We start from the raw sequence: 25,462 nt of genomic DNA, 5'->3' as shown, positions 1-25,462 counted from the left end.
CAAAGGACACAGGAAGGCACGTCTCGAGGAACATGGAGGCATCTACCATAAAACAGTAACCATTAATTAGCGTAAGATATGTTATTTTGAGGGATCCGGCTCATTAAAGTCAAATTTAAAGGTAGTGCTTTTCAAATAAGCTCAGCATTTGCTTTCATGAAATATTTCAGTATAAAGGGTTGGTAAAATCATACACACTCGTTATACATCCATAAAAATGGTGTTTAAAGAGCACAGTGCTTAAAGAGCACAGAACCACAGTTTCCTTTTTTCTGCGCCCATTGCAGAATGAACCTTATTTCTATTTCTTTTGTGCTCCCCAGAAACAACTCACTGTGGCCTAGATCTCATGATGTGATCAAACCTCCCCTGTAATTATGATAGGCTATATTATGATTAAAAAAAGAACATTCTGTATGTAAAAACACTTCTGTCCTCATCTCACACCACCATATCCAGCTCACCTCCTCAGTGTTCATCTCTCCCAAGAGACAAGAGCAGAGTAAAAGCCCAGCAAGCAGAGCCCCCATTTTATAGTGTCTCACACACACACACACACACACACACACACACACAAACACACACACACACACACACACACACACACACACACACACACACACAAAAAAGGGTTTTATAATTAAGCTCAGTGCTGCGGGTCCATTTTCAACATGAATATTTCAATGGAGGGATTTTTGCTTCTCATCTATCTACTAAATAGGGGGTTGGAATCCAACATATCAACCACTGGAGAACTGGAGAGAACCTTTATACTGGTAAGTTAATGCCTTATAAAATCCATATTGTGATTTTATTTAAACAATCATATGCTGAACAGTGCTGCTTGGTCTCTGTTTGTTCACAGTTAGCATCCATGTCCAGGTGATGTCAGGTTCAGGACACAGCCACTTTAACTCTGCCATCATCTTGCAACCAATTTTTTTTCTAGGGTTTATATTCAACGTCAAAGACAACTCCAATCTGTTTAAAAAGTGAAATTATTCTGCATCTATAAAACCAATTATTCTTTTTCCATTAAACCTTAAGAAATAAGGCATTACATAATGAAATACTAAAAAGACAAACATAAACCAATAACACTAAAATGCTAAACCACAGGGACTATTGCATACAATTACTGTACATTAAATAAAATTGCTCTAGTGAAAGATGTTCAATGAAATAATCATGCAGGATTCAACATTTAATGCAGCCTCTCTATGTATCATTATGTATCACTAAAAATGGAAACTCGTGATAAGAATGCATGCGCCTAGTTATGACAAAGCTAGAAGAATGGGACTGTGTTTGGCCAGATAGTACACTCTGCTTTGCGAGGATAGCCTAACCTCTAGTGGCACAGAGACTGCTGCATTATCCCCCTTCCATTAAATAATTCACCAGTGCTCTTACAGTGAGCACAACTACACCATCCACCCACCAAGCATACACTAGACCCAGCTAAGACCAGTGTGCACATTCTTACTTTGATGAAAGAGAGAGAAAGAGTTTCAGTGTGCTTCAGCATACTCAAAAAGACCCCTGTATGAATATGGAACTGCCCCTGGCATGAACAACAATACTCTACTATACTACTATATGCCCTATACCTACTAGGCGCAGTAGGAAAGCGAGGCACTTATTCTGAGCTGGTTTTCAGTAGAGGATCCAAATGAAATATCACTAAGGTGTCCAGCCCTTCTCCCTACTCGTTGTTCCTTAGGCTCCGTGAACTGCGCAATGGCTGCAGATCTGACCACACTTGCAGCTGGCGAAGCTTGGCGAGCCACGTTATTGTTCCTCTGCGAGCAGCAGGCAGCGCTTATTCCCCGCTCCATCACGCAGGTGCTTTCAAAACAAAGACCCGACGAACATTGTCGGATATTAGCCGCTTATTGTATTTCTGGTAACGCCACGCTTAAGATGATGTCTCGTCAGCGACTTGCAACGCTGCGTGCAATAAAACGTGTAACGCTGCCGTTTTAGCCTGACTTTTAACTATAAAGGCATGTGAAATTCACCTGCGGAAGGTTAAATATTTTGTTTATACAGCTTTCCGGCTCACAAAACCAGAACATGAGCATGTGTAAGTAGTTAAATTTTCTAAACTACGAACAAGATTTCTCTAAGGGGATAGTTCTCCTGAAATGCTCTTATTCTCAGCTTTACCATCATGTCTAATTTTGCCCAGCGTGAACAAAATTTACGTTAGGATAATTCACCTCATATACCCTCGCAACTGAGTGAGTCAAAAGTAATGGCTATTTCTTATTTATGGCAAGGTATGAGCTAACAATGAAGCAGCGTTTTCTATTATACATATAAAAACAATGCACTAGAGTTTGTGGTGTACTGTGTGTACTATGCACTCAGTGAGCATAAATATAGAAACTCTAGTTCAAGTAGCAGTTTGCATCAACTTAGGTCCTCATAACACACAAGTCCTGTACCATTCCAGTGCTGACTGTATATGGTCTCCATAGATACCAGTTCTTTGTGCATCAGCTCAAGCTTAATGGGTGGATGCATACTACCATGGAATAATACGTTTTAAAAGTGAGATAAAATATTTTGATTTATCGTGAAAAAATAAAATAAAAACAAAATTCTGTCTTTCTCAGGTATCTTTACAGTCTGAATGTAATCACTGAATTCCCCTTTAGCTTCAAAGTGATCTATTTTATAAAGTGTCTGATAGATTTGGATATGGCCTTAATTTATTTATTGAAGTAATGTATTATTAAATTTTTGTTTTGAATTTTTTATGTCCTTCGTAGTTAATGTAGCGATGTCTCTTAGGGTTTAGGCTGATTGTGTTTAAAGAAGAAACCTAATGAAAATACAGATTTATTGTGCATGGACCAGTCATGAATCACTGCAGCTCACAGGGAACACCAGGTTCTAGAAGCACACTGACTGGCTGTTGAACAACAAAACAGTGCTATAAGACTGCAACCCATAACACATTTTACCTTGTGCGCCGTTCGTAGCTAACTGTGACAATCGGAGCACCATTTAATGATTCCTTATTGGGTTTTTAAATATAGTTACCTAACTGGTGTTTGAACATCTAGGTCTGCTTCACTAATAATTATATTTTTGCAGTCATTTTATTATTAGTATTATTTCAGTGAAACTATGTAGTGCTTGTTAAGGCATTGCTGCAGGAGTCTAAGAATACAGTTCTTGCTGTGATCTGATCACAGTCTAATATGTTGGCTGGCCCACTTTAACACCAGACAGGTTGAACCTAATCTCAGTACAATATCCTTGAGCTCTACATGGATGACTGCTTATCAGAACATTTTGTACATTGTACAGTGACTAACTGATGACATACTGCTAAAATATTCCTCTCACAAAATGTTGAGCTTAGTGCTGCTATGGTTATTGTCTCATATAACAGTGTCATCACTTTTATAAAACTTCCAATGCCTTTGCTGTCTCCCATTTACAAAAGCTATTTCTGTACATGAACAATGGGCAAAGCTTAAAAAAGTATAATTGATTTATCTGAAAATACAATAAATGATCTGTAGTCCATACACTTCCTGCAGATCAGCTACGAAATGGATTCCTTGCAACTCCTAATCAAAATTGCTTGACTCTAGTGTTATTAGGAATTCTCTATGGAAGGAAAGGTTTTCATACTTATATGGACATATCTCTGAGTGAGCTGGTTGAGGGTTGGGGGTGAGGTAATTGCCAGTGTTAAGGAAGCTTCTATTTCCGCTCCTAGGTTCCAGGAGAAATCTAGAAAAATCTAGACCCTATAGGCCAAAAAAAGGCATTAGAAAAAATGACAGACACTTCTAGATGGCTTGGAATATTTATGTCATACAGCCTCTCCTTTTTTCCAAATCCATGTATAATTGATCTCCATGTCGATGCCTTCACATCTTTTGTCTCTGCTCAAAGGAACGACATATCTCATCATGAAAAAGATCAATATGGTACAGGAAATGGATAATATGAACCTGTCTCTTCTGGCACTCTCCGAGACACTCCCACCTGCCTATCAGAATGACACTCCCACCTGCATCTGAGAAACACTCCCACCTGCCTTTCAGAATGACACTCCAACCTGCATATGAGAAACACTCCCAACTGCCTCTCAGAATGACACTCCCACCTGCATCTGAGAAACACTGAAAAAGGAGACATAAATGAGTAGAGGAAACCTGGTAAAGTGTTTTTCATGCTCATCCATCTCATGGAGCAGCATGAGACAGGGTGGTGTCCTCAAAACAAGGCCTGGCACAAAATAGCCTCAATTTTCACTTTCACCCAGAAAGGAACATTTTGTTAGATACTGTCCTGCTTACCCTAAAATAATGTTTTCTGCTAAACTTACCAAGAGAAAATTAGATGGAGGGCGGTGGGTGGGGATATAGAGGCCAGATGTAAGAGCAAAGAGAAACAGGGATGAAGGCAGGGAGAGAAAAGAGAGTAATGGTCCCACCTGAAGGAGATAGCGAACGATAAAGACAGGGGAAAGGAAGGGAAATAGAGCAAAGTGAGCCATGAGACAGACAGGAGGAGATGTAACATGGCAAGAAAGTGAGAGACAGAGAGAGGGAGAAAGATGAGAGCAGAGTGTACAGTAGGTGGAGGGTGGGGGATGGTAGGCGTACAGTGCATTGAATACTGAAGCAGAGACGTTAGTGAAGCTCAGACAAAGGAGAGAGGGAGAGCTGCTACTGGTGTCTGTGGAGAGCAGAGGGAATCAAAACAACAGAGGCCTGAACACACCAAACACAGCAATCCACTCTCACAGCTAACCATTAACTTCTCAGACGCAGGTATTGTTATTATTAATTCATTATAATTATTAATTCATTAATTGCTTATCTATATTGCAACAATAACCAAGGTCGACAAGACCCATCTGTACATTACATAGTACATTACATCTGTACAGTATTAACATAGTTAACAATGACAGCACAGCCTCTATAATATATAACTGCAGGCAAAGTTATATATTAAAGGCAATAGAAGAGCAATAAGTTAATATCATAGATCAAGTGAGACACACCCAGTATAAATAGCAGTGCTGTATCCCGAGCTCACAATATTGCTACTCAAAATATGTTAGTATAATGGATGAACATCTTTCTTTTGTTCACGAGGAGGGGAAATATTTCCATTTCTCCCATTTGTTCGCAGTGGCTTACGGTGATGAGACATATATTTTCTCAAGGACAAAACTGTATTGACTTTAACTTGGTTTAGCGCTTTCATTGTGACCACAACTAGCGAGAAGATTCTGTTCTAGCACCTTCCTTGTCCACAGCCACCCACGCATATGCGCATACTCAAACGCTGTACTTACTCAACCAAAGTCAATAAAGCTTCATGCTACGCATAGAGTAGGATACAGATTTGGTGTGATTTAATTTTTTTTTAAAATCTTGTTCTCACCAACAGGATGGAAAAAAAATAAACAAACAGAAAATACTGGCCACCAGTGAACAAAGGCAACATTAAAAAATAAGCTTTCACACATTCATCTTCACACTCACACAGTCAGGACAATCACACATTTGGGAATTTTCCTCATACCAGTGCTTGTTTCAGCACACTGAGATCTGTGCTAGTTGAAATAAAAAGGTCAGACAAATAAAAATAAAAAGTCGAACAAATAAATGGGTTCTGGTTTTGTACAAGCAATTCAGTGAAAGCATTATCTAACTGAAGAAACACAATACATGTCTTTCCATCATATCCAGTATATAGGCCAAGCACTACAATATCATATACTGCTTTGAATGGCTACAGGATTCCCCCCTCCCCCTTTATCTCCAAAAAACATTTTACTCTGAAGTGCTACATTCTGAAATAGACTTAAATAAATCATGTTGACAGATCACATATTCAGGCTAGAGGTTATGAAGGCATCACATTGCGGTGATCCTTGAAGCAGGACATTAGTACTGAACTATAGAATTCAGTTTTGCTGTGGTCATATAGTTTTCAGGATTACGATCCTTGTGATATCTGCCTGCAACGAGTGCATCAAGTAAGTTAAATAAGAAGTTGAATGTAACCTTTCTGCCTTGAAACATACAAAAGCACTATATCTGCAACCTGAACAACAAAAAAGGAAATATTTACTGTAGAAGTTTACAAATGTTTAGAGCATTTTCCCCTAACCATTGATAACATAATGCTGGGCATGTAGTTGATTCTTCAGTGACAAGAGGAACATCTTAGACTCCTCTGGAAACAGGAGACATTTCTGCCACCTGGATGATTTATGAAACCAAAACAGCTTCACAGAATGACAGAAGATAATGCAGAAACTGGGTTAACTATAACCAAACATCATTAAATATCCATTTCACAAGATAATAAGATGAAATGTAAACAGATCTGAGCAGAGAGATTCAAAAGCCTGCTGTTTAGCTCACCCCATGCTAAATATATTAATAGAAAATAACTGCTGATTGTTTGCATTGAAATCCAACAAAATGTTGGGGTTTATCTGCTCCTAGCTAAAATTAAACTGTCAGAAGGAGGCAATAGCAGTTCTCCTTCTCTGGGATATAGCATGTCTCTAATTGTCTGATAGACTACTGAGAGTCTGCATAACTCCTTGGGTTCTGACATAGAGAGACAGATTGCTTACTAGTTAAGAGATCAATTATTATTAATCCTTTCAGTTCAGGAGATGATAAAGATGATTGACAAATTAAATGTCTTCACAGGAAGGTCATCAGAGTAGGCATCAATATATAAACACACCATAAAGCTTGTAACAATGCATAGCCTTTGAGTCAGCAATGACATTTGATACAGCTCATGTCAGGTCCATAAAACTACTTGGTAGTTGAGTAAGTCTAGGTGAATTATTATTGTTGATGTGACACATTGATACATGTTTAAACTGCTATATATGAATATACCTCAGAAGTTCCCCATCAGAACTATTTTGTGTGCAAGGAAAACTCTTCAGTAATGTACTAATTAGCATGTGTCAATCATCATTTAAAATGGATGCCACACAGTGACAGTATTTCAAGGAATGTGGCTGTCAGTCCAGTACATCACAACGTGTTGAGTAAGTCATTCATGACAGTGCAGCAACACCCTCAAGCAGTGATCAAAATAGCATTCTGCAGTATATCAGTGACTAATACACTTTGAAAAAATAGACATTGTATAACAAGAAATATCAGTGGTATAGTTAATTTGCATAAAGCAATTCAATGGGATTATACCAGATTATACCACGTTCTGTAAGGCAGGAAATGTAAGGATACATGTCTTGGATACATCTATAAACGATAATGTTCTAGCAACATTAATTTCACTGCCAGCTACCATCTATAAAAAGTGTTTTAAGAGTTCTTCTGGTTGTTCACAGTGCTAAGGTAGTACTTGGACAATAGTATGTCAAATTCTTATTATAATCCCCACAAATTATCCATGATCTTGGGTTGGGTTGGGTTGGATTTGATTGTGACTGAAAATGAGACTGGAAGAATAGAATTATCAGGAACAGTGGATTTAAAAGACCCCGAGTCTTAAAATAACCACACCATAATGATCACACCTGTCAACATCACCATCTTCACCTTTATTGCCAATGACTTTATAAGATTTATTCTGCCACAGCAGGGTACCAGATGGTAGACTGGGCAGATGTGTTGATGTATTGAAGTATTCCAGATGCCACCACCCTCAAAGTTAATCACACAGCTCACCTCTTATGATTTCAATGTGAATGAATATGCATGCAACTGAACCAAACTGAAGTTGTGAAGTTATTTTCAACAAATTGGTTTATGCAGTTTAGTTTTAGTCTAAAATTACACATATTTTGGAGGCTCTTATATCCCTTTTCAAGTGGGCTTATTGTTATTGTACAACTGTTGAGCAAAATACGTTGCCAAACGTTGTTCTACAGCAGATATCTGACTAAAACATAGAGGAGCAGCAGTTAGAGAAAATAAATTGTCAGCTGTCTGTTACCTGTTGAACCAGTAGTACACTGGTTCACATCCACTTTTAATTGCATACACAGTGACCAGTATGTCCCCTTTTAAAGACAATGACAACAATTAAAAAATCATTAAAAATATGACACAGTAATTGCCTGGGTCTTGGTGTAAGTAGATCAGTCCTAGGAATAACCCAGGTCATCTGTTTGCTGTAAAAAGCATTTGAAACAAAAGTGGAACCCTGTTGCTAAATAGACGTGTAAGCCCTAGAATGTATAAGGTGACAATCTGATTTGTCATGATTTTGCAAATGTTACTATCATCTAATACAACATGATTCAGAAAAATTATGTATTGTGTTTATTTAAGTGTTTGTATATATATATATATATATATATATATATATATATATATATATATATATATATATATATATATATATATATATATGAGGAATTTAAGTTAATACACACTTTTCCTCAAACCATTTGTGAGCAATATTTGCAGTGTGGCAGGGTATATTATCCTGCTCGAAGAGGCCACTACCATTAGGGAATACTGTTACCCTGAATACTGTTACTTGGTCTGCAACAATGTGTAGGTAGGTGGAACATGTAAAAGTAACATCCACATGAATGCCAGGACCTAAGGTTTTCCAGGAGAATATTGCCCAGAGCACCACACTGCCTCTGCCAGCTTGCCTTCTTTCCATACTGCATCCTGGTGCCATCTCTTCCCCAGGTATGTGACACTCGCACCCCAGGCTGTCCATATGATGTAAAAGAAAATGTGATTCATTGGGCCAGACCACCTTTTTCCACTGCTGTATGGTCCAGGTCCAGTGCTCATGTGCCCATTATTGGGCTTTTGGAGAGGAGCGAGCATGGGCACTCTGACTGGTCTGTGGCTATGCATCCCCATATGTAGCAAGCAGTGATGCACTTGTGTTCTGACACCTTTCTATCATAGTCAGCATGAACATTTTCAGTAATTTGAGTGACAGTAGATCTTTTGTGAGATTAGACCAGACAGGCTAGCCTTAACTATCCATGTGATCAGCCTTGGGTGTCCATGACCATGTTGATGGTCCACAAGTTTTGGTAGATATCAACTTCATACTGGGAACACCATAGAAGGTGTGTATATATATATACACACACACACAGCCACTCCTCCATCTTAGGGGTCACAGTCCCATGTGCTCTAATCACCACTGGGACAACCTTTGTGTTAGCCTTTCACATTTTCTCTATTTCTTTTTTTAGTCCCCGATATTTTTCAAACTTTCAATATTCCTTGCTTTGGATGTTTCCATTACCTGCAACACCTACTTCTATTACCACTACTATTTTCTGCCTCTTATTAACTATCACAATGTCTGGCCATTACATACTTATCTGTCATGATCATAGGATCTTAGTCTTCTTGTTTTCCACTCACTGGCCACTTTATTTGGATCCTATAAGCATATTTTATATCTTTACAAGTACATCTATAAATTATGGGACTGTAGTCTGTTGTCATGTACAGTTTGTCAGCTATCCCAGAGCCCATTCACAACTTGTCAGTTTCTGACTATAGAACCATTGCTGACTGGATATTATTTGATTGGTGGACCATCTCAACAGATCAGTGACACTGCCAGGGCAGTGGCAAAATTGTGAGCACTGCACCGGGCTAACACTAATTGTGCATGGCAATATATGGATTATAGTCTCCAAGTTTCTATTTAATAAATATTTCTAATAAAGTAAGATGAGTATATATAACAAATATGTGATGGATCACATGTTTCCTAGACAAGGGTAAATGCACCCCCCCCCCCCCATGGTGGCAGTATTATAGGTGATATTTTCATCTCTGGAACAAGTCTAAAATAGGTCTGTAGTAGTATTAATAGTAGGAACTGTAGCAAGATGTAAATACAGTATGCCAGATGTGAGGGACCAGTGGTGAATTATGACCCTTTTAGTGTTTACAAACTGTTAAGCATTCTGAAACAGGCTTGTGTATGGTTTTTTGAGATACTTTTTGATTGTGTTATGATAATCTGATCCCTGGCACAAGAGACCTGACAATATTAGAAGGGCATGCATACAAATTCTGTCCTACAATGTCATTTAAATTCTGAAGAGAGAGAACACAGTCATGTCTATACAGGAGCTTGTAAAAAAAAAAAAACACCTAACTAAAAAAGCAGTGTAAAAATGCTTTTGCATTTATATGTAGGCATGCCAGATGTCTTTTTTTTAAAAAAGATGACAACACAAGATGTTTTTTAAACACTGACAAAGCCATGAACAACAAGGCCAAGGACTTAACAAAGTGTTATTTGTCATTTTTACCTAGCTATGATGCCCATGTTATATTGTTATATCATTACATATTCCAGCATTTATTTTGTGTCTGTATGTTAAAGTGCACTTAGGAGGACACTTTGGTCTCATGAATGAAACAACACTGTGGGTTGGCAAAAGATGGAGGTTTGAGGTAACAAAGGTCTCTCACACGGAGAAGGAAAAACAAAACAAAAAACAGAAACTTTTGGCAACACAGCACATTTGCAACATATTCTATTTGCGTACAAGACAAAACATCTATGCTAAGCAAATAATGGGTAATCGATTAAGAAATAGCCCCTTAGGCCATGCTAACGGGTTGGTTGTGAAAATGATTTTCACAGAAATTAGCATGAGTAGATACAAAACACATAACACATGTTGACAGAAAAAAAACTCTAACTATAAATGTATTCCAAAACCTGAAGCTACTACTTGTCTGCATTCTTTATAAAATATGTACAATAACAAAAACACAGAAAATAAAAAAACAACAATAAGAAGAATATGTATGCAGCATTAGGTACTAAACCTGTATTTAACACCACAAGGACAAAACAAACAAACCAACAAAAAAAATCCACTTGCAGTGAGTCTTAATGTGCCTTTTGTCCACTAACACGCTACTGTAATAAGAATACAGCTGGAAAGGCTGCTTCCAGAAGCCATCGAAAAGACACTTAAATTGAACTCTTCATGTCACCACTGCTCCATCCGCTCCAATACATCCCTACCATTTCGATAAATTATGGAGGAAGCTATATTTGGAACCTTTGTTATAAGCGAAAGCATTCTGTGAGTGCCAGTCCACCTCCTGAAAGTGATCGAAGAGCGTCGTTCATTTTGTCTTATCAAAAGAAAAAAAAAAAGTAATATAGAGTAGACAATCTATTAATTTAGATATGCACTGTTTGATCGATTAATCCGAATTATGTAGTCCGTGAACATAAAAATTGTACCCGATTTTCTTATGTAGCCGATTTCGTCATGTAGGGGGTGAAAAAAAAATATTTCTGTATTAAAAAATACATAAGAAGTCAATGGTAAATGTTCATGATGTGGCCTCCCACAGTGGCGCAATGAAACTGACAATTTATTCGCTATCACTTCACGGAAAACACAGGCAATGTCTTTTATATAGCTTTATATAGTTCTGAATTATGGATGAAGGTTCATACATTGAGTAATATGAAATGGTTTGGTCAAGTTGCCTACAGACGCAGTTGGAGTTTACCGTCCGATGTCGTTGCTGTGTTTACTGCACAGTACAGCTTTTGTCTGAGGATATGTTGTAAGTAGGTTTTACCTATTTGTCTACTACTACTAAGCAAAACAAAAGAAACAAAATAAACCCATATATATATATATATATATATATATATATATATATATATATATATATATATATATATATATATATATATATATATATATATATATATATATATATACATACATACACACACATATTATTTACTAGCTGGTCCCTGTATTTTGGTTAGTTTAAATTACTCCATATGATGCACAAATGTGTACCTAGCATGCGGAAAGAAGACGATGGTCAGATAGCGGTTACGCCTGGTGTCTTCGTTTCTTAAATGATGCACTGGTTGTGGTGTACAAGGCGCATGCATGAATCGACTATTCTCTCAGTGGGCGCTTCTGACCTACCTCAACAATGAAGGTCCTCTCTTCTCCGCAAACGGAGACGACCCAGAACAAAATGTGAAAATAACACGTTTTCCAACAGAAACCCGGGAGTCCAGTCCTTTTCCCCTTCGCTCCCACCCCCGCCATGACTGTCCCCACAATCCCCCCCAACCTCCACCGCTGATTTCCAGTCTTGTGTCTTGTGGTCTTTACCCCGTTAAAAGAATGCACCTACTTTTATTCTCCGTTTTTATCTGGTTATTTTTCACCGCAGACCAACCGCGAAACTCGCAGAGCCATTGCGCAGACTCAGGTTCTTAAAGTGGCACGCCGAAGGGACGGGCTCCGCACCTCCGCGCGCCCGAAGCATCCGAGACTCAGCGCAAACGCACAGTGTCAACTGGAGTCAGCGAACGCAGTCCCACGCGGTCCCACTCGAGCGGCGCTTGCAGACTCCACCTTAATTATTAAGGTGGATAACCTTGCACTTTATGAGCAAACCTAGCAGACCTCTCTTTGTACGTGTCCTGCGCAAATGCAGATGGAAGTTCATAAATGCTGAACAGCAACACGACGCCAAATAGTTTACTAGGTAAATGCATGTATGTACGTAGAATAGCAAAGAGTAACGGACACACACGTACGCGCATGCATAGCTGTGACTTTTTTATGTAATGAGGGAAGATTGGAAAACGACTGGAATGATTTTATAGCAATATGTGATACAAAACTTTACCAGTTTTACAGTAATTATTACATCGGATAACATTTTCAGTATACATTTAATACAGAAATCACAAAATACATTAAATGTGAAAGACGTCTCCCATTTTTATACTCCATACTTCTGTATTTTGGGGGTTTACATAGACTTAGAAATATTAACCCAATAAAAACATCAATATCAGTGCTAAACTACAGTCATCTTAACATTCTTCCATGGCAAAAGTACATTTTAGCATTTTAGCGTGCAAGGCTCTCTCTCTCTCTCTCTCTCTCTCTCTCTCTCTCTCTCTCTCTCTCTCTCTCTCTCTCTCTGTGTGTGTGTGTGTGTGTAAGTGTGTGTGTCTATTTCAGAACCTCATTTCAGAGACTCAAAATTAGACTCCATGACTTTGCTGTAGTGCAATGTATAGCAGAGATGCTCAGCCCTCAGTAATATCTGCCATATTTAAAAATTACTGTACATTTTGACAGTTTGACACAGTATAATGATGTATTGACAAACACACAATGTTTTTCTTGTTTTACTGTTTAACAGTGTTTAATAATAGTATGTTATCGTTTGTAACGTAATGAAATTCTGAAATCCATCATGTATAATTGTAAGCTACTTCTGGGATGGACTGACAGGTATCTACCACTGCCATAATGACGTCTTGTTTGTTTGAAAACCCTAAATCAGGTATTATCTGCAGGTTGTGTAGTGTATGCTTCAGTGTTGGATTCAGATTAGGTGACTTACCTATTCAGTCAATAACCTTCCTCCTTTTGACTGTATGTCACTCCATGGCTGTCCAGAGAAATATTTCCAGCCATTGTGCTGTGCAGTGAGTTGTGGCCATTGGCATGTAAATGACAAAACTCAGACCACATCAAGTAGCAACTATTTTGTTATATTGTGTAGAAACATCTGTATATTATTTATAAGCAAATTATGTGTTATGTGCAATTACAATGTAACATCCTGGGTTTCCATAGAATCCAGCTCACTTCAAGCATTTTTTTCCAGTTTCATGAAAACTGACCTCTGCTTTTCTGACAGGATAAAATTGCAGGGCTTTTACACTACACTGTTGCACTACAATTGCATTTGCACATAGTGCCTTTAAGCAAGTTTTAAAAGCCATTATGTCATGCCATGTAATGCCATTAATATCAACTACAATATAAACATAGTCTGTAGAGTAAAATCTGTAGGCAATTTCCTTTTAGAAAGCAATTAAAATGCCATGTGACTAGACACGATATGCAGAATGCTGATAATATGGACAGACATAAAATGCAAATCTTCTAAGTGCATCTTCAACTGTTATGTGCTGCGATCACTTAAAGCAGCAGAATACACAACACTCATCAATTAGATCAGCCCAATATTCCTATTGTTAATACTAAGAACATTTTAAATAAACATTTCTTTGCACTGATTTGCTTAATTCATTATACCTAGTTAAAAGCCTTTTCATCGTGATTGTGATCTTATCTTCAGAAAATGCTGGTGAGATGATTGATGGTTGATTTGAGAGAATATGCCAGCCAACCAGACAGCAAGGTCTCCACAGCAATATTGACACTCTTTTTCTGGTAACACCATTATTTCATATTTCTGGAGTTTCATTTGAGGTTAAGTGGAAAGCTGTGTGGACTTTAAAAGGTGCCAGTTACACACAGCATAATCTGCTGATGGAGAACGCTAAAAGTAAAAAATATTCAGATTGTAGTATGCAAAAATGTACGCAGTTCAGGATTCGGGAGAAGAATGCAAATGGATGTTTATGCAGGGTCATTAAAACATTACTGAAATGTGTGTAGGAGATTTATGATAACTACATGCCCCAAGCACTTTTTAAGTGATCTTTATTTGCACAAGCCTCAATTTTATAATAAAAAATTGCAAAGCTGCAGTCTGACATGTCTCATAGGCAGAAGTAACCTATCATTGCACTCATACCATACATTTATTATTACAATATAAATTAATTAATGGATTTGGTAGTGTCTAGCTAATCCGATTATCAGAGCATATCTCAAATTATGCATGCCCATTGAAACCTACCCCATTGCTTTCTGGCAGGCCTGAATTTTCAGACTGGCCTTTTGGGATGACCTGGATTTTTTTTTTAAATTTAGAAACATGGAAGCAAGCACAGTAATGCATAAGAAAACCTACATATATCGTTATGATAAATCATATACGAACAATATTGGGTCAGTTTGAATGGTGTCAGTCCCAGACTACAAGAACAGCAGCAGCAGCACCAGCCAGGCGACTGGCCTGATCGTAGCAATCGCAGCATGTCTGCGTAACGAAGTGTCAGGACACAGGTAGGTGTGAATCCAAATGTGAGAGTTTACTGAAACACAGGCAGGAAGGAGTTAAGAGGTGGGTTGGTAGTACAGTTGTTAGCGAAATGGGAATTGTGAAGAGGGGAGTCAAGGATACAGTCCAACGTCAAAACCAGCAGGCAGAATCTGAAGTAATCCAAAGGGCCAGGAGTAAGGCATCGTCTAGGGAGGAAGCCTGAGGTCAATAGCCAGGAGAAGCAACAGGAACAGGGAACGCTCAGTATGCATGTAAGAGTAACACAATACTTTGAGAGTAGGATAGGGAAATCGGGAGGTTATAAAGGAAACTGAAATGAGAGACAGGTGTAGCTCAGGCGAGGGTGATCTACGTCTGGGTGGAGAAAGGCTAGTGGGTTGGACTGAAACTGTCACAGTCTGCTGGCTGAGGTCTTGGGGAAGCATGTGAGCAGGAGAGGCAGTCTCTGCTGGATGTGCAGCACAGTTAAGCGGAGCCATATCTGGGTCACAATGCACAGAGCCATAGCCTCCCCTGGAAGAGCTCCGTTCCATTGCTGGGAGAGCAGTGGGTTGCAAGCCAGCATGTCCAAGAGCAGTAGTAGGGGGAGGGCTGCTTCTCAGGTTCCCTCCATCTAGAGCTGTGTTGAAGTACATGCATGTGGGCGCGCACACACACAGACCTAATTATATGAACACTCAACAGATAGCATGAAGTACGCGTATTCATGTCAATGAAAATTGGAAGAAAAAACTGGCAAACTGGACGTGCACTTCGCTTTGCTGACGTGGACCTCTGTTTGATATGTCCTGTTTCTGCTAAAAACTGGCTCTCATCCAGGCTGGCAATCAGAAGGCAGGACAGTATTCTTCATGAAGGACCCCAACAAGGGCCACAGACCATCCAACTACAGACTAATAATTTACCTGCCCACAAGATGAAAGCTTGAGTCAGGATTACTAGCCTCCAAAGTGAAATAGGGCCATCCAGAAGATTCCAAAAACAAATAGACTAACCTAAATGTTGCCTTTATTGACTACAAGAAAGCATATGACTCCAAACCACAGATATGGTTTCACAAATAACTAGCCCTGTATAAAGTCAATAAGACCAGAAGTGCTTAGTGGAACACTGGAAAACAACACTATAAGCCAACTCCAAGATAATTGTGCAGGTCACCATAAAGTCTGATATATGTTAAGGAGATACATTGTCCCCATTATTGTTTTGCACAAGCCTGAATCTTCTTAGCCAGATCGTCAATAAGAGTGGGTACAGGGACAGATTCAGGAAAGAAACCACTATCAGCCACCTCCTGTACATGGATGACATCAAGCTGTATGCCAAGATGGAAAGGGACAATGACTCACTGACAATTGACCAGGATCTACAGCAAGGAATGTCATTTGGTCTGGAGAAGTGTTGTCATCTGATAGTAAAAAGGTGGAATAGTGACCAGGACAGATGCAACTGAATCTCCATAAAGCTGTAAGAGACCTGGAGGACAGTTATAAATGCCTGAGGATTCTTCAATCACACAAGAACCATGATGCAGTTGAGAATGTCAGCAACATCCAAGTAACTCCATAGGGAAAGGCATAAACATGTATGCCCTGCCAGTCATCAGATGTCCAGCAGGCACTCATGGCACTTATTAAGCTAGACAGGAGAAGAACTGGGTAGAGTGCTTGGGTACATCCAACCTCCAAAGGATGTATACCAGCTGGAAGGAGAGGGGGAAGGGATCTACTAAGCGTAAATCCACTATCTAGGGTGAGACATGAAACATCCATAAATACATCTGATCAATGGCCCCCAAAAGATGGAATGCCTCAGTCAGATTGGGAAAATGAAAGCAGAGGAGGTGCCATGGCAGGATAAGGCTCTCCAAGAAATGTACCATCACAGATAGCAGAGGTGGCTGACATAAGGCAATCTGAAGGCAGGACTGAAGGACAGCACAGAGTCAGTAATCATGGCAACACAAGATCAAAATAAAAAAATCAATCAAAATTTATTTATATAGTGCTTTTTACAACAGATGTCACAAAGCAGCTTTACAAATGTCCAAGCCTCCAGTGAAGGTGACAAGGTGACAATGGCAAGGAGAAACTCCCTAGAGCATGAAGAAGAAACCTTGAGAGGAGCCCAGACTCAACAGGGGGGCCCATCCTCCTCTGGTTGACAACAGTCACCACAATAATAACTATTTTAAGAGTATAATAAATGTTTTAAAAAATAAATAAAAATAAGTAATTAATGTCTAGTCCAATTTTCTAGAGGTCCTAATCTTGTCCCGATTGTGTGCATGCATCTGAGACCCAATCCACAATAGAATGTCCATTAAGGGCAATGGAGATCTGGGGTTGAAGTGTGGTGGGCTATAGGAGGGGACATCAGGGGCTGCTCTCATTCAACAAACTTGACTGACAAAAGAGAGGTGAAGTGACACCATCATAACATCCCAGCTTACCATAACTCTCTATGCCCATGGACCTCCAGAGCTTCACTTTTACCTAAGATGGTAGTTAATAAAATGCCTGACTATACAGATAGGCTTTCAACCTAGACTTAAATACTGACACTGTGTCTGAGTCTTGAACACTTACAGGAAGGTTATTCCATAAAGTACTATGGTGTATCACACCACAGAAGACCCAAGATACAGGCAGCAATTAGTAGCAGGATGCAAGAGGCTAGCAGGGAAAAGACACAATGAAGTAGCAGGGATTGTATACAAGTATATATGCAAGCCATATGAGCTGGACATCCCCAAGTCCAAATGGCAAGAACTGCAAAGAGTGGTGGAGAACAAGAAGGATAACATACCTCCAGATTCAGATAGATAAACAAGTAGTGGTAAACCAAGCAGACATTGTGATAGTAGATGTAGAAAACAGCAGTCCTAATACATGTTGCAGTCCCAGGTTATGGAAACATCCAAGGCAAGGAATATGAAAACAAACAAACAAACAAACAAACAAACAAACAAACAAAAAACCAGGGGCCGATAGAAGACATAGAGATAAAGTAGAATGTTAACACCAAAGTTGCCCCATTGGTAATAGAGGAACTTAGCTGTGGCCCCTAAATTGGAGGAGTGGCCCCAAGAGATCCCATGATTGACATCAATATCAGTCCAGAAGAGGGCAATCTATAACCAGTGAAAATACTGTGCCACACCCTCAAACTCCCAGGCCTCCGGTCGAAGGCATGAGAATGACAACAAAATGTATAATCACCCACTGGAAGGGTGAGTCAGCAATTATGCATTCAGTATGTTTCTTGCTTTGCCAATTTCTGCACAGGTTTGTGGTGAAACTAAAGACAAGACTGCATACTTTAGTCACCATTCTCATACTGAAATGTATATGTCCTTCCCTATTTACATTTTCTGACAAGGACAGAATTTTTAAAACTCTCCCTTTTTGCCACTCAGCTTTATTTATATAAGGACTTTTGGTTTTTTTTTATTCACCTTCAGATCTGCTGAACACCATGTTTGTATTCCTTATCTCTGACAGGCAGCTCAGACTGCATCTTAAAGGTAATCTCCTCAAAAAGCACTGGAAAGAAACCAGCGCTCACGAACAAAGCATCTCCAAAGGGCATAAAAATGTCCATGAAATATCACCAAATGTCTCAAGCTTCAACAAATGGCTGCACGGTATATCAAAAGTCACATATTCCCTACCACTATTTAGCATGTGAAAATATGCAAAGACATAAGTGGCTTCCATGAATAAGCACAAAAATGTAATTTGTTATGTACATGTGGAAAATACAGACAGGGAAGCAAACCTGTGTCAAAACAATGCCACAGAGGCTACATTTTCAGATATTTGATATGCTGAAAGCTAAAGATGAGATCAATACTTTAATGTAGCAACACAAAAGCACCTTAGACATTGGAAGTGCTGCAAAGGCTAGGAGAATGTAGAAGAGAAGTGTGTTTTTTGTATGTTGCCGAACAAATAAATGTGTGTGTTCATAATATCACCCAGAATGATATTGTACAGATATTGTAAATGTGAAGGGTAAAACACAGTGAAGTTTGTGCTCTCTGATAAATTTATTTGTCCTAATAGACTGATGGCAGTAATATAAATAATTTTACTACATTTAGGTGATGTTCACAGTCAAAGGATATGGGTTGGCTAACACAATGTGTAAATAAGTGCAGTGACTTATACTTGTTTATATCTGCATTTGATGGGTTGTTTGACAAATAAAAATGGAAGTTTGAAGATATGAGTTTTATAAACTTTATACAGACCCTGCTTGTCTTTCTATTTATCATCGCCATCTTTATAATTACCCATTAGCCTCATTACCATGCGCTTTTTGTGAGACTTGATGGATAGGATGCAGGCCATGAGTAACACAACTGACATTCAGTGATCAGTAACTGACCAGTGTGCTAAGCAGTAATGTTCATATGCTTTGAAATGAAACTTCATAGCATCATGCAAAATTATTGTTTAAAGCCTTTTAAATACACAGTGACCTAGATAAGGTTGTGATCTAATTGCAACTGTGCCTATCAAATTGGGCTCTGAATGTATGTCTGGGATGTGGTTCTGGAATGTTTGGTAATAAACATTTTTGTTTCATGATAGGTACAATTAGATGAGGACATTTTACTGTTTTTAATGGACAGAAGTTTCATGCTTTAGCATTCTACTTTATTAAAGAAATTATAATTATAATAGTGTCCTATAAGACCAGACTGGAGTCATTGCACCAAAAGCTCAGGAGTTCTCTAGACCAGTGATGTACAGCTGATTATAGAGATGGAGCTCATAGTTGGTTTTATGCTTTAGTATAGGTAAAATGAATATATTTTACAAGCTTAGATCATTATTCATTTCCTTCCATGTAAGGCATGATGTAATTCCGTTCCTTACCACATGATGTCCCCATGCTTCAGTAGAAAGAAACTTTCTTGCGTAGTATGCAAAAAACATAATTTAACCAAGACTTTCGTGCACTCTTTCAAGGTGTTGTTTATTTGTTAAAACAATGCTCCTCATCCCACAAACTGAACTAGTAATAATAAACACATCACAGTCTCATAACTAGAATTGAAAATGTTGCATCTTAAATTAATCTATAACTAAGGACCTTTACCTTTACTGTTAAGGGCAACAAATGCTTAGCCTGTGTTTCCCAAGGCTATGTACATGTTCAAGAGCTTAAACGAGTCTCAGCACATTTTCTCAAGGATCTGGTACATTCTTCAGCAGAGACCAATCTGTCACTAGTAGGTCACAGAGCTATCACTGGTCATTTTTTTTGTAGAGAAACCAGCGCAATTTATTGAATGGTGATTTTATTCTGTTATTTTCTGCTGCAAGCACAAATGGATCCTTAATTGACCTGAGATAAAAGGAGGTTTGACCTCATTTCCACACCAACTGTCTCCATAGGTTTTCCTGGGACTTCCTTGCTGCGGCATGTCACAAATGAGTGAATAACTGTCTGTTATTTTAAAGCAACAGGAAAAATGTGTCACACCAGTCCAAATGTCAGCTGTTTGCAAATTTATACTCAAATCAGAGAAAATATTACCAAAAAACAGAATTATATTCAATTTTACTTTTGAAACTGCTTTAAAAATTGTTATTAATCATTACATTACATTTTCAGCATTGGCCAGGCACTTTTACCCAGACTGGTTTACATACATTTATATGTGACATAGTGTGTGCTCCTGGGAATCAAACCCACAACCTGGGTGGTACCAGCACCTTGCTCTACTATGTGCACTGCAGACTGGGGCAGCAAATCACTACAGATGACCTGAGGAGAGCCACCTCACCCAGTGCCCATTAAACAGCTAGCTGGCCATAATTTCAATAGTGGTCAGTCTGGCAGCTTCTCACTCAGGAGAAGCGTGGCCTTCAACCCAGCCCTTCCATCTATGCATATAGATAAAAAATCATGTGCCTTCACACACCATTCTAAAAAGACGCCTGGGCGCACTGATTATTTATTTGTGTGTGTGTGTGTGTGTGTGTGTGTGTGTGTGTGTGTGTGTGTGTGTGTGTGTGTGTGTATGTATGTGTGTGTGTCCAACCAGGTCTGTTTAAATTCGTTAAAGGCAGGTTTATGGCATTCCAGAATGCCTGGAATACATCAATAGTCCAGATATGAGGATGACTAGTGTTTTGGCTTATATGGAACCTTTACATACAAATACTGTACTCTCATCAGTCACTTTATTAGGAACACCCATATATCGTCTCATTAATGTAATTATCCAATCAGCCAGTCATGTAGCAGAAGCACAGTGCAACAAAATATTGAGCTACAGGCCAACAGTTTCAGTTAACATTCATAACATTCACAATGGGGAAATTAATGTGATCTGAATGACTTTGACTGTGGCATAGATGTTGTTGCCAGATGGGCTGATTTGAACATTTCAGAAATTACTTAACTCCTGAGATTTTCATACAGAATCATCTCTATTGTTTGCAAAGAATGGTGTCGGAAAAAAACAACAACCCACATCCAGTGAGCAGGGAAAAAACTTCTTAATGAGAGAGGTCAGAGGAAAATCACCAGACTTGTTCAAGCTGTCAGGAAGACTATTGAAACTCTACTAACTATTCTTTACATTTAGTTGACACTTTTACCCAAAGCAACTTGCAATTATGACTGAGTACAACTTGAGCAATTGAGGGTTAGGGGTCTTGCTCAGGGGCCCAACAGTGGCAGCTTGGCAGTGGTGGGGCTTGAAACAGCAACCTTCCAACTACATCAACCACTGAGCTACCACTGCCGTTTACTACCTTAGTGAGTGGAAAGGCTTCTGAGAACATCTCAGACCTTGCAGAAGACCACAACAGTTTGCACTCTGTCAGCCAAGAACAGGGACTGGCTAGTATAAATGAAAAATGATTACTGAAACTTTGGAAAAACACTGCCTGTTGTAATGCCTCTTGATTTTTGCTGTGGCATGCAAATGGTACTATCAGAATTTGGCAAAAGCAACATATATCAATAGACCCAACTTGCCTTTCATTAACAGTTCAGGCTAGTGATGGTGGTGTAATTATGTGAGGAATGTTTTCTTGTGAGGACTGTTTTCAGTGTAGCATTATTTAATGCCACAGACTGATCCTTTATGGCTGCAATTTACATAACTTATTACAAAGTTACTTCCAACACAATAATGCACCATTTCACAAGTAATCTCAAACTTCGTTCCATGATCTTGACAATGTGTTCAGTGTACTTCAACGGTCTCTACAGCTACCAGAGCTGACTTCAACAGAGCCTCTTTGGCATGTTGTAGAAGAGTAGGTTCGCTGTATAAATGTGCAGCTAACAAATCTGCAGCAATTATGTGACTATGAAAGAGACATGTCGTTTTTTTTTTATTCAAATGTTCCAGAATTGTATATTACCCCTCACTGAGTTAGCGTGAACTTTCTAAATGCATTGCAGCACTTACTTGGCAGTTGCTGGCATGTCACGCTTTTTCCCGCTGCCTTGGAATCTGTTTTATTTGAATTTGTTTTCACTGCTGGATGCGCTCAGTCACACCCAATTTGAAGGTATTAGTAGATAAGGACTTGAAATTCCCGTTTTACAACACTACAGAGTCATTGCAAGAGAAGGGTTTTCCTTTGAGCCTCCTACCTGCTGGCTTTGTGTCTAATTTTTGTGCAGTCAACCCAATGAGATACCACCAGGGATATCAAATGGCATGCTGTAATATCATAATTGAAATGCACTATGTCATACCATATACAAATTGCCATTTAAAGTGACAAAGAATAAGTCTGGACTGCAGAGTGTTAGGGCTGATATCTGCATTTGACCTTCAGATGATACACACTTTAATTCATGATTCATACTCAGCTTTGAGAGTGAATGATTATTATCAATAAACATTATATGGTCAAGAGTATGTGAACACCTTACTATCACACCTATATGGTTGAATATCCCATTCCAAAACCATGAACATTCATATGGACCTGCCCCCATTCCCCCATCTTCAACCTTTGCATATATAACCTCTGGGAATGCCAATCGCAAGATTATGGAATGTGTCTGTGTTAATTATGTCCATTCTGGCAAATGAGTATTTGTGAGATCAGTATCTGAGGATGGATGAGAAGGTCTGGCTACAAAGATTGTTCATTGGGGCTTAGGTAAGGTTCACTTTATGCAGAGGGGTACAGTGAGGCTGGAACAGGAAATGACCTTTGCTAAACTGCTGCCACATAGTTTGAATCATAGCATTGCCTAAAATGTCTTTGTATGCTGTAGCACTAACACTGCACTTCACTGGTAAAACAGGGCAAAGCCCAAACCCAGAAACAGCCCTAGACCACTAAATCTCCTCCACCAAACTTTACTGTTGGTACTATGCATTCTAGAATGTATTGTTCTCCTGGTATCCACTAAAGCCGGATTCATTCATTAGACTGACAGAAAGTGAAGTGTGATTCATCTCTTGAGAGAACAGGTTCTGACTACTAAAGAGTCCAATGGTGGAGTGCCTTGTGTGGCTTATGTGCAGGTGCTCTGTCATAGAAACCCATTTCTCAAAGCTCCCAACATACAGTTCTTTTGCTACTGTTGGTTCCAGAGGTAGTTTGAAGTATAGTATAAGGAATTGTCTTCATGAGTTTCATCACTCAGGTGATAATAGCACTTACAGTTGACCAGGGCAGATCTAGCAGGGCAGAAGTTCATGAACAAGTCATGAACTTACTTGTAGCATAGGTGGTATCCAGTAACAGTGCTATATTTAAAATCGTTGAGCACTTTAGTATGACACATTCTACTGCCAGTGTTTGTCTATGGAAATTGCATAACTATATGTTTGTTGTTATCAAACTGTTAGCAATGGGTGTGGCTGAAGCAATGAAACTCACTAACTGGGAGTGTCCACCAGAGGTACATATTAACACACTCCATTTACTCTATTACAATTACTTAAGTAACTTTTTTTTTACTCTTACTCAAATATTTCCAAGGTCAAAAATGTACTTTTACACCATTATATTCAGGTACAAAATTAAATAATTTTAATTCAGCCCACATTTTGTGCCAACAATTTTCTTGCCAAACATGACTGGCTACTTCGCTGATTCTGATTCTCTTGTAACTACTCAGCCTACTGAGTCATGCCCAGTTTTAGAGACCAACATTGTGAACACCTGTCCAATTAGGACCCTCAGTTTCCTGGCAACCAGTTACTTACAGAAGGAACAAGCTGATAGGTTGAAGATACCCCAGCCATCCTAAAGCACCATCATGCCAGCTGTATTGATTGGTATAATTAACCTGAAACCAGTCCATCCAACAAGTTGTAGCAATGTCCAGTTTTCCAAATACAACCGGAGCTATCGTCAGCATTCATGTTGCTATAACTCCTGCAGGTGTCTGCAGCTACCCCATTAAGCACCGGACCCACATAGCGCAGAGGGGAGATGCGATGGTGGTGCTCTCACTCTGGCACGGTTCTCCACCGGTCAAAGATACACTCTGACTTTGTAAAGAGAGTCAGTTAATTGTGGCGACCTTTAAATCGGACCACTTTACCCCCCCCTTGAGCCACAGTGCACTTGTGGAACTAACACAAGTGACTGCTGCAAAAACATACTACCACTCAAACCTACATTTATTGGTGATGGCACTGCTGAGGCCTCTAGACAGCATATTCAGACACATTGCCACTATACCCATAGTTCACTGTAAATGTGGTGAATAACCAATGTATGCTACTTATAGGCAAAGCTCCCACAATGCATAGCAATTTCCTATGGCAGATGCAGTATTTAGTAGGATTGCCAGTATAACAGACATGTTGACAGGTTTGGTACTGTTATCTCAGGGGAGTGGAAAGTAAGGGTTAATGAATGTTAATGAAATGCGAACCAGAATAAATGAAACTCAAGAAATAAGCATTATGGTATTTCACTCAGTAGTTTTTAATGATAAAATGGGAACGTGGATGCCGCTGTATGGCTGGGTATTATTAAAGTCACTGAAACTGTAAAACATTGCTAAACTTCCTTCCTTCAAAATAAGTAGACAGGTGGTATGATTTTACCGCGTCTACTTATTGTTGATGATCTGGATAGTTTACACAATGAAAGGTCACTATGATATATTTTTACCTACAAACTAGTGTTGTCCAAATTGTGTCTGTTGTCTCCCTTATGGGTACCCTATGTAGTGTTCTATAATAACTACAATAACAGAATATGATGTGACTAGTGAATGAGTGAATAAGTAGACCATTTCAGACACATCTTATGTTTTTCCTTGGCTCAATCTCACTTCCACATCACTTTATAGAAAATTCCTTTTTTGCCTTTCACTCTGCCAATGTTTCCACAATCTCTACAAGCTGCATGGGAATCTTCAAACGAAACAACCCAGTGCATTAAGGATACACCTTGCCTGCTAGGGTACACTGTTTGAGGTTGACCCTCATTACTATAGTATATAATGAAGTACCCTAGCACCTATCCACA

At 39.0% G+C, this 25,462-nt stretch overlaps 1 protein-coding gene across 1 annotated transcript in view; it reads right to left on the bottom strand.

The window, feature by feature from the left end:
• Positions 1-12,079, bottom strand: part of mmp24 (matrix metallopeptidase 24) — a 28,756-nt gene extending 16,677 nt beyond the window's left edge. The window contains exon 1 of the mRNA XM_027004987.2: positions 11,957-12,079. The gene's annotated coding sequence lies outside the window, so the exon portion shown is untranslated. The remainder of the gene's footprint in view (positions 1-11,956) is intronic.
• Positions 12,080-25,462: the final 13,383 nt, after the last annotated feature.

This window comes from Electrophorus electricus, chromosome 3 (assembly GCF_013358815.1).
Source record: "Electrophorus electricus isolate fEleEle1 chromosome 3, fEleEle1.pri, whole genome shotgun sequence".
NCBI lineage: Eukaryota > Metazoa > Chordata > Actinopteri > Gymnotiformes > Gymnotidae > Electrophorus > Electrophorus electricus.
The sequence above is the reverse complement of the archived record's forward strand: the minus strand, read 5'-3'. Positions and strand labels throughout refer to the sequence as shown.